We start from the raw sequence: 11192 nt of genomic DNA, 5'->3' as shown, positions 1-11192 counted from the left end.
GAGGTAACTATGGGGGGGAAGTGGGAGGGGAGCTGTTGCATTGTGGTAAATTGTGGTCAATGTCATGAGACAAAGTGTATGTGAATTACTGTATGGGAAGTGAATTTGCTCTGTAAACTTTCACCCAAATCACAGAAAAACAAACAAACAAACACATAGCGTGACAGGTCATCGAGAGGTGAAGGCCACTGAAAGTCCCTTACACTCGGGAAATAGATCTGTGAATAGTAGTAGGGTGGGATGAAGTAAGCATGGGTTTAGAAGCAGATTGGTCTGTATTGATATGCTTGCTTTTCCAGCTTTAAGCTGTGTGATGTTGCTAACCTCTGTAGACTTCAGTGTTCCCATCAGCATGAGTGGGGGAAGTGTAGGCATCCATGTAGGTTACCCATCCCATGTGTATATGATGGGTCTAGCAACATCTTCCACCACCGGCAGTTGTCCTTGGATCAATTCTGACTCATAGTGATCCCGTGTTTGTCAGAAAAGAACTGTGCTCCATAGGTCTTTTGATAGCTGGTTTTTGGGAAGTAGATAGCCAACCTTTTCTTCCAATGCACCTCTGGATGGAGTGGAACCTGCAATGTTTTAGTTAGCAGCTGGGGACTTAACCATTTGTACCCACCCATGTACATTCTCAGATCCTCAATAAAGGTGGTTATAATTATTACTCCGTTTCTGTTTCTCTACCCTAGTGTCTACTTCCTGATACAAAATGATAGGCTCCTGCAAAATTCATCCTAAGTAATTCTGGGAATTACTTATTATTATTATATGGTAGCTGCCTGGCATCATTCCTTTTTTACAAGAAGTCACTGCATCTGATGGGAATAAACATACTCTGCTGAGTTTCCACCCATAAAGATCACTGCCAGGGACTACCATACATTACTGCTGGGCCCCATGAGATAAACTGAATCTGTATCAACCAAGCATGTGCAAATGATGCCATGGGACAGGAGAGGCAGGGTGAAGCAGTGACCTGGAAGTGGACATGGAAAGAAAAAGATCAGTCTAGCACTATTTGTTTCATAAGTGCTTTCTCTGTCCTTAGAATTTTGCTACCACTATGTGTTATTGTGGAAGCTCTGGTAGCATAGTGCCTAAGGCATCTGACTGCTAACCAGAAGGCTGGTGGTTCAAACCCACCAGCCACTCCCTGGAAGGAAGGTTGGGAAGTCTACTTCTGTAGTGATATTGCCTTGGAAACCCAAGGAGGAGTTGTTATGAGTCAGACCTGACTCGATGGCAGCGGGTATGTGTTATTGTATCAAGAACACAAACCTCCATCCACAGGATAGCTAATTGCTTAAAAGTTACATGTAAATGAGTTGTTGTGACTACCTTTCTTTGAGTCCACCCTCAACTAACTCATGTTGACCCTGTGTTTTACAGAGTAGAATTACCCCAAAAGGTTTTCTAAGCTATAATCTTTATGAGGGCACACTACCAGTCTTTCTTTCATGGAGTTATGGGGTGATTTTGAACCACCAACCTTTAGGTTAGTAGTCGATCCCAAACCACTTACACCACCCAGGCTCCTTATAAGTGAGTTGTTGTTGTTGTTGTTGTTGTTATGTGCTGTCGAATCGGACCCCACTCATAGAGACCCCTCCTTGGGTTTCTGAGGCAGTATCACTATGGAAGTAGATTGCCCCATCTTTCTTCCAAGGAGTGGCTGGTGGGTTTGAACCACCAGCCTTCTTGTTAGCAGTCAAGTGCCTTAAGCAGTATGCTACCAGAGCTCCCATAAGTGAGTTAAGGAAGTGTAAAATATGGCTTGTATAGTGCATGAAAGGAGTTTTTATTTTAATTTATTTTTAAATTAAGAAGAATGTTGAGTAAGAGAATGCATATGTCCTTGTGAGAGCTGAAAGCGTGTCCTCACCATTCTTTTAAGGATCCCTGGTGGCAAAGCTCTGGTGGTGTAGTGCCTAAGGCACCTGATTGTTAACCAGAACTTCAAACCCACCAGCCACTCAGCAGAAGGAAGACTGGGCAATCTACTTCTGTAAAGATTTAGTGCTTTCGAAACCAAAAGGAGGTTGCTATGAGTTTGATTCAACTCAATGCCAGTGAGTTTGGTTTGTTTTTTTGGTAGCACAATGGTTAAATGCTCAGCTGTTAACCAAAAAGTTAGTGGTTTGAACCTAGCAGCAGTTCTGCAGGAGAAAGACCTGGTGATCTGCTTTCATAAAGATTAAATCACTGCCATTGAGTGGATTCGACTCATAGTGACCCCTCCTTGGGTTTCCAAGGCAGTATCTCTACAGAAGTAGATTGCCCCATCTTCCTTCTGAGGAGTGGCTGGTGGGTTTGAACCGCCAGCCTTCTGGTTAGCAATCAAATGCCTTAGGCACTAATCCATATAGAGAAGTTCTATTCTGTTGCCCGGGTCACTATGAGTTGGAATCGACTTGGCAGCACCTGACAATAACAACTACTCCTTTACCCTGGTAGCATAGTGCCTAAGGCACTTGACTGCTAACCAGAAGGCTGGCGGTTCGAACCCACCAGCCACTCCTTGGAAGAAAGGCTGGGCAATCTACTTCTGTAGTGATACTGCCTTGGAAACTCAAGGAGGGGTCACTATGAGTCAGGTCTGACTCGATGGCATATAACAACAACAACTTTTACACTAAGGTATTGGGGTGACAGCTGCTCTGCCCTCACTTCTGAGAGTCCCATTGAGTGGTCCTTGATCAATGCTGATATCTTGCTTCACTAGAACAAAGACACCTCACCATCGCAAAGCCTGGGATGGAAAGGAAGAGATGCTGTAAAGAATGAGGTTTCTCTTATTGCTTCAGCTCTGTGCTGTGTCTCCATCAAAGGGGCTTTGACAGAGGGGTCTTCTCAGGATGAATAATGTGAGAGGGGCTGGAAATTAGGGAATTGCTATCTGCAGCCTTGTTTCTTTTGGGAATTGGTTCTTGCTCATGATTTATTTTTTCACTTTGACATATTTCATTCATTCATCTCACAATTCATTCATGGTATTTCATCAACATGCCACTATGAAAAACTGGGCCAACTTATTTTTTTTCCTTTAGCACTAAACAACAACAACAAAAAATTATCCTCAATTGTGTCCCATTGGCTTATTTTCCCTACCAAAATGTGCTTCTTTATTTGAAATGGAATTTAGAAACAATAAGTTGGAGGATAGGAGAAAAGAAAGCTCTTTAGTGGCCCAAGTGTTATCTTATATTTAGTTAGCAGAATGAGTAACACCAAAACAGTGTGGCTGATCATACCCATAGCTCCTTTGAGAGTCTGGAATGAGATTACGGACATAAAGTCACTTTAATGAATGAGTGCAGAGTATTCAGAAAGGGATTTTCAGGGAGCAAAATGCGAAGAACCCAGGGTCAGGGGTCAGACACCTGGGTCCAAAGCCATTTATTTATTGGCTGTGTGCACTTCAACAAGTTATTTATCCTTGTAAGTTGGCAGTTATGCATATAGAAAGGTGCTTAGGACATGGTGGATTCAGTTAATCATAAGCAACATTATTATGCAAAAGCAAGCATTGTTATAATCATACAATGATTATTTTTTTTTATTATTCTCAGTCTTGGAATGAGTCATGTGGCCTCTTTGCAACCTTGTTAATGATATTTCATTCTAGTTAATATCAAAATGAGATTGTGTTCTGAGACTCCTGATATTAGGGGGAGATGAAGCCAAAGAAGGCCAAGTATCAAGAGGTAGCTCTTCAAGGTTAAGCCTTGACAGGAGAGAAGGTCTGAAGTGACTAAAATTTAATTTTCCTGTAATTGAAAACTCTTAGGTCAGTTCATTACACTTCACCAAATTCTTATCATTTCCCATGTACCAGGTATGAGGAAGATAAAGAATAAACCTCAAGAAGTATCTGACCAGAAGAGGAGACAAGGTGTGTAATCACAGAGTATAGAAGAGGCAGGTTACAATGATAAAGATATGCCAGTGGTTCATGAGGAAAAGAAAACAAGGGTATATGATTCCATGATAGCATGTTCTTGGCAATAAGTTTGACTAAAAATGACTTTAAACATAAAGCAATGCATTGTCTTGCATACAAAGAAGTCCTAACATAGAAGATCAGTCCTAATATAAATTAACCAGATATAGTTAAATTAGAGACTCAGCAAGACCCAAGCTATATCCATCTTCTCGTTCTGTTGTTGTCAGTCTCTTGTCTAGATCCCTTCATGATCATGAAATGGCTCCAGCAGCTCCAGGCATGATGTTTCAACAGACTAATATCCAGGGATAGGTATAGGGATATAGGGCTGTTTCTTTTGTGTATGTGTGTCTTTCTTTCTTTCTTTTTTAATATTATAATGTGTTTTAGCTGAAAGTTTACACAGTAAATTAGGTTTCCATTTAAAATGTGTACAAATTGTTCCATGACATTGGTTACATTTTTACAATGTGTCAACATTCTCATGACTTCCATTCTGTTCATTTTATTTCCATTAATCTAGCTTTCCTGATCCTCCTTAGCTTTTCTTCTTTTAGGGTAAATGTTAACTACATTTGAGTGAGTATTTGAGAATTTAGGGGAATGCAGTTCTCATGGGTGATATTGTTTATTTTAGAAACCAATATATTACTTGGATGAAAAATGACCTGTTACCAAACATATATTCTAAAAAATGAAAGCCAGGACACAAATAGATACATGCACACCCATCTTCATCTCAACACTATTTACAATAGCAAAGGGATGGAAACAACCTAAGTGCCCATCAACAGAAAAATGGATAACCAAACTATGGTACACACACAACGGAATACTATGCAACACTAAAGAATAATGTAGAATCTGTGAAACACCACATAACATGGATGAACATTATACTGAGTGAAATAAGTCAATCACAGTAGGACAAACATTGTATTAGTTTGCTATTGTAAAAAGTCAAGGAAAGGTTTATATATGGAAGGAAACTTTGTTGGTTACCAGGGATGGGAGTAGAGGGGAAGGAAACACTGCTAAATATGTTAATGTTGTTATGTGCCATCAAGTCAGACCAGACTCATGGTGACCCCTCCTTGGGTTTCCGAGGTAGTATCACTACGGAAGTAGATTGCCCCATCTTCCTTCCAAGGAGTGGCTGGTGGGTTTGAACCACCAGCCTTCTGGTTAGCAGTCGAGTGCCTTAGGCACTATGCTACCAAAGTTCCTAAATAGAGACAAATATCGATTTGGGTGAAAGGAAAGGTAATATACCAAAAGCTAATGACCAGCATAATAACACTAAGGAAAAGTAAGACACAGAGAGGCACGCAAGAGGTTCAGACAACAAAGAGAAACTCTTTTACATATACAATACTGCATTGTCAGTGATAACAAAAAATCTGTGGGCAAATAGACAGGTAGATGGGCTGAATGATCAGGTAGATGGGCTGAATGACCGTATATAAGGTTGGCAGACATTGTTTCTACATACACATTTGTATGTGCTGTAAGAATGCCCATATAACTAGAACTAACAGGGGGGCAAAGTTATGATAACTTCTTAGGCACATTCAACCACCCTGATGGAGCAAGTTGTTGGACCTGTGGGCAGGGGACATCAAGCTCAATTGTCATAACATACTACACAAAAACATTTTTCTACATGCTACTTTGGTGAATAGAGATTGGGGTCTTGAAAACTAGATGGCAAGCAGCAATCTAGGTGCCAAAATGGGTTTCTGCTGATCCAACAAAGAAGATGAAGAAAACCAAAGATGCATGGAAACAATTAGTCCAAGGAATTAGTGGGTCATGTGAACCTCAGGGGGAAAAAGAAAGTGACCACTGAGAGTGGCTTCAGTTCCAAATTCAAAGGGTATCTTAGGGTGATAGTTTCAGGGGATTCTATAAGTTTTTATTGGTACAGTAAGTCTGGTCTTTTTTTTTTTTTTAAAGAATTTGAGTTGAGTTCCACATTTTTTTTCCTTATTTATCTGGGACTTTCTGTTATGTCCATGGTGGAATAGTTGTTGGTGGTAGCTGTTCACCATCTAGTTCTGGTTTCAGGCTAGATAAGGTCACAGTTCATAAGGGCTATTAGTCCTGTGGACTAGTTTCTTCTTTGACACTTTGGTTTCCTATGTTCTTTTTTATTCCAGATGAGTAGAGATAGTTGTATCTTAGATGGCCACTCATGAGCTGTTTAGACTCCTGTCACTACTTACCAAACTAGGTTGTAGAACATTATCTTTATCACCTATGTTATGACATTTGACCAAGTTGTCCCATGAAATTAGAGTTCCTAGACTTCACATCCAGTAAACCAACCCTGTGAGGTGTTTGGTTATGATTTGGAACTGTCTGTAAGTGTGCCCCCATGTGGCTTATTATATATATGGATATACAGCACACACAAACATGTATATACATATGACTAAAGATGCACCTATACATGTACATCCACTCACATGTGCCTTCTTATACACATACATGCATACATATCTACCTATGTAACCATATACATATCTTTGGTTGTTATTGTTGTTGCAAACTTGTATGTTACAGAATTTTCTGAAATTGTCCCTAATTCTTGTGTACTTAAAAAAAAAAAAAAATTAAAAAACTCACTGCCATGGAGCCGATTCCAACCTACCTCTCCTTGGGTTTTTGAGGTGGTATCTCTACAGAAGTAGATTGCCCAGTCTTCTTTCTGAGAGGTGACTGGTGGGTTTGAACCACCAGTCTTCTGGTTAGCAGTCAAATGCCTTAGGCACTATGCCACCAGAGTACCCTGTGTACTTTTTAGTGTCTTCATTTACTTTGGACACATCATTCATACTTTAGCCATATTGGGTATTGCCTTTCCCATTACCAAAATTGACAAGCGTCTCTTTTTAAAAGCAAAGAGAACTTTCCTAAAAGTATATACTTCTCCACAGCTGACTTCACCTAACATTTCTTAACCAAGTCACCTGGCCACCTGTGAAAAATCATAGCAAAGAGAAGAGTAACATTAAAAAAAAAAAAAAAAAAAGGTATTTTGATTTACTAAAATTTATCCAAGTCAAGGAAGAAGAACATGAAATAAACACAGGGATTTGCCAGCATTAGAGAAAGGTAAAAAGTTGGCTTTGGGATAGGCTCCTTGAGAGCCTATATTAGCATCTCACTTAGCCTTGTAGTCAGAAAGCAAGGATCAAGGAAGGCTATGTGGAGGAGCTGAGTCTGAAGCCTTGCTACTCAAAGTGTGACCTGTGGATCAGCAGCATCAGCGTCACCAGGAGGCTTCTTAGAAATGCAGAATCTCACATCAGTCCCAGACAACTAAATCAGAATCTGCCTTTTTTTTTTTTTTTTTTAATCTGCCAGGTATACACATTAAAGTTTAAGAAGCATTGATATAAAAGATAAAGGGTCTGCAAAAAGGGAATGGGCATAGGAAAGGGAAGGAGAAATATGAACAAAGGTAGTAAAGGGAAAAATAATTACAATGAATTCAGGATTGTAAATTTTTAGATAAAATTTCAGTGTTTTAGAATTTTCAGAAAATTTAATTCACCCAATTTTACCAACACAAGTATGTCCTTGAAGAATTTGGAAGAACTAGCATTTATTGGGGGAGCGGAATATATTCCAGGTCCTCTCCTATTTTCTTTGTAAGTTGTTCCATTTATCTCTGGCTGCTTACTAAACTAGTTCAAAACTTAGTAGTTTAAAACAACCACCATTTTATTATGTAGCACAATTTTATGAGTCAGAAATTATGGCAGGGCTCTGCTGGGTGATTTTTCTGCTTCATATTGTCTTAAGCAGGTTCACTCAATGGTATTCAACAGTATTCAATGGTGGTGATTGGGCTGGACTTCAAGATTCAAGATGGCTTGACTCACATGCCTGGTGCCCGGTAGAATGGCTGGGAAAGCTGGATTCAGCTGTGCCCCTTTTTCTTCTCTTTTAGTCTCAGGGCCTCTTCATATGACTTCTCTAACATGATTGTCAATCTTCTTAGTTCAGGACTCCAAAAGACCAAGGTGAACACTGTCAGTTCTTTCAGAGCTTAGTCCAAGCACTGGCAAGTTTTATTTCTACTCTTCTGTATGTTGTTGTTGTTATGTGCCTTCGACTCAGCCCCAACTCATAGTGACCCCTCCTTGGGTTGCTCAGGCAGTATCACTATGGAAGTAGATTGCCAAGTCTTCCTTCCGAGGAGTGGCTAGTGGGTTTGAACCACCAGCCTTCTGGTTAGCAGTCAAGTGCCTTAGGCACTATGCTACCAGGGCTCCCTGTATACAATAGCTCAGCTCAGAATCAAGATGAGAGGGGAATAAGATCCCACCTCTTGATGGGTGGAATATCAAATAATTATTGTATCAGTCATGTTTAATCCACCATATAGACACTGACTCATTTAATATCCCTATAATAATTCTGAGATAGTTGTTATTATTTTACAGATACCTAAACTGAGGTACGGTGTAATTTGCCCACATTCCATGCCTAGTAAGGAAGAGAGTCAAGATTGGCACCCAGCCAATCTGTCCCTAGCAACCATACTTAACTACTTCACCATTACTACCTTTCATGAATAAGGCCACATTTACCAAAGAACCAATTAGAGAAAGCATGTTTCTATAGTTTGAAACCACAAGGAAAGTTACAGCTCTTTTTCCCTAAAGAACCATTCCATGAGTCTCCTGTAGGCAAACTCATTCTCCATAACGTATGTGTTGAATAGCCAGACCATTTACACTTTTAATACCCTGGTTTGGGCCCCACATTTTTAAAGAGCTTTTGATCTCTGCTTTCTGTGTCCATTAACCCTAGCTTGAGTATGAGGATCCACTGGCAGATTAAATGCATTGCAAATAATGAGAAGACAAAACCCTGCCTTCAAGGCCCCCAGTCCTCTTTTGGATTGCTGAAGGATTATTTACTGCCTTTGCCTTGACTTGAGCTATTTAATTTTTCCAAAACAGATGCAGCCAATTGATTAATGGCATTCTGCACTAAAAGTCAGAAATGTCAGCAAGACTCTTAGAAGCCAGTGTCATTCTTGACTAGAACAATAGATACGGCTGAGAAACAGAGGCCTGTGCCAAGCATTCTTGAGGCTAGGAGGTCATGTGCCACTTTTCTGCTAAGAGACAGATATGTGTAAGGGCAAGGGAAGCAGGAGTTTGGGAGGGCTGGGATGGCTAGGCATGTGCTAATAATAGGATGGATCACATGGCAGCTAAGTCACCTCAAAAGAGGCTTAGTTGGTGGAGGTGAATTAAAGTGCTTGGAATTAAGGACATTTCTTCAAATATCCCCTGATGTGTAAAAATAGACTGAAGGAAATACATATGTGATGAAGAGGGAATTGAGAGGTTAGGCTGACCTCTGTTTGGAGGACTTTTGTGATTTGCTTAGAGGATAGCTAGGAGCAGAATAGCTATATAATCTGTAGAGCCCATAGCAAAATGAGTTAATAGGGTCCCTTGATTATTAAGAATTTAAAGATGGAGAGAGCAGAGCAGCAAACCAGGCATGGGACTCTTTTGTGAGCAGAACCCATGAAACTGGCTCTGGTTAGGAGAACCTGGAACAAGATTTATTTTAATAGGTGGGCCATCAGTGAATGACTCTGACAAAAAGTGGCAGAACTAGTGCCAGGTAAAGGTATGCATAAGTCAGTATGTTCAGGGCATCTTTGCCTGCTATAGGAGCCCTGGTGGCACAGTGGTTCAGTGTCTGGCTGCTAACTGAAAGGTTGGCGGTTCAGAGTCACCAGTTGCTCCATCAGAAAAGATGTGGTAGTCCCCATCCATGAAGATTACAGCCTTGGAAACCCTATGGGCAGTTCTACTATTTCTTATAAAATCATTTTGAGCTGGAATCAACTCAGTGGTAATGGGTTTTATCCCCTTTTCTGCTCCTGGATGCTTTCTCCTTCCTCAGTTACCCAGTGCTCCCTGGCTGTCCCATCTTCTCCAATTCTTCCCCGACAGAAAACCTGCCCTCAGGCAAGGATCTAAAATGGTTCCTGATATTGAGGTGTAAATGACTGATAATATTTCGTGTGTAATCCCTATGCATTTGTGTTTTTATAGATGAATGGTGGCTCAGTGGTAAATTCTCACTTTCTAAGCAGGAGATCTGAATTTGATTCCCAGCCAATGTACTGTCCATTAGTGAATCCTTGTGTGCTGCTATGATGTGGAACAGGTTTCACTCGAGCTTCTATACTAAGATGGTCTAGGAAGACAGGCTTGATGATTTATTTCCAAAAATCAGCCGATGAAAACTCTATGGATCACAACAGTCTGATCTGCAGCTAGTCATGGAGATGGCCCAGGACTGGGCAGCATTTCAGTCCATTGTGCATGAGGGGCTCTGGTGATGTAGTGCCTAAGGCATTTGACTGCTAACCAAAAGGCTGGCAGTTCAAACCCACCAGCCACTCCTCAAAAGGAAGGTTGGGTAATCTACTTCCATAGATTCCATAGATATCGCCTCAGAAACCCCAGGAGGGGTCACTGTGAGTCAAAATTGACTTGACAGCAGTGAGTTTGGTTTTTTTGGGTTGGTGCATGAAGTTGCCATGACTTGGAGACTGACTGGATGACAGCTAACAACAGCATTAACAATAGGCTTCTGACAAATCGATGATGGAATTTCAGCCATTATCTGACTCATGGAAATTTTTTTTTCTTTTTTCAGCTGGGAGATTTGCCCAGAGTCCTTGAGATCACACCATTATAGGTGGCGTCCACTTATTTTGCCAGTTGTAGGGGCTTGTGGTTCTCTGCTCTCATGAGCATTTATTCCCAAGGTTGCAAGTTCTAGTTTCTTCTTCTGTAAATGGAACTGGAAGGGCCCCTTCTTCTAGGGCCATGCTTCAACAGTGCTTAACAATGTCTGGAGAAAATGTCTACAGACTGAATTCCATTTTTTTTTTTTTTTTAATTTTATTGTGCTTTGGGTGCAAATTTACAAAGCAAATTTGTTTTACATTCAATACTTTGTGCATGTTTGATTTCACGCCCCATTACCATTCCCAACCATAAAAAACTTTCCTCCCACCCCCCCCATCCCTGTGACTATCCCCTCCCCATGCCCTTCTTAACTATGCACCCCTGTCTGTCCAGCTTTCCCTCTATGTGAATTCTGCCCCTCTGGTGTCTCATGGCTGATTACTCTAAGGGGTGCATCTCCCTAGAGTAGGTGGGTGCATCACCCTGGGGTAGGTGTTCTGCAAGTA

Source organism: Orycteropus afer, unplaced genomic scaffold (genome assembly GCF_000298275.1).
Source record: "Orycteropus afer afer isolate SDZICR_OR568_19922 unplaced genomic scaffold, OryAfe1.0 scaffold00013, whole genome shotgun sequence".
NCBI lineage: Eukaryota > Metazoa > Chordata > Mammalia > Tubulidentata > Orycteropodidae > Orycteropus > Orycteropus afer.
This window is presented reverse-complemented; position numbering follows the sequence as displayed.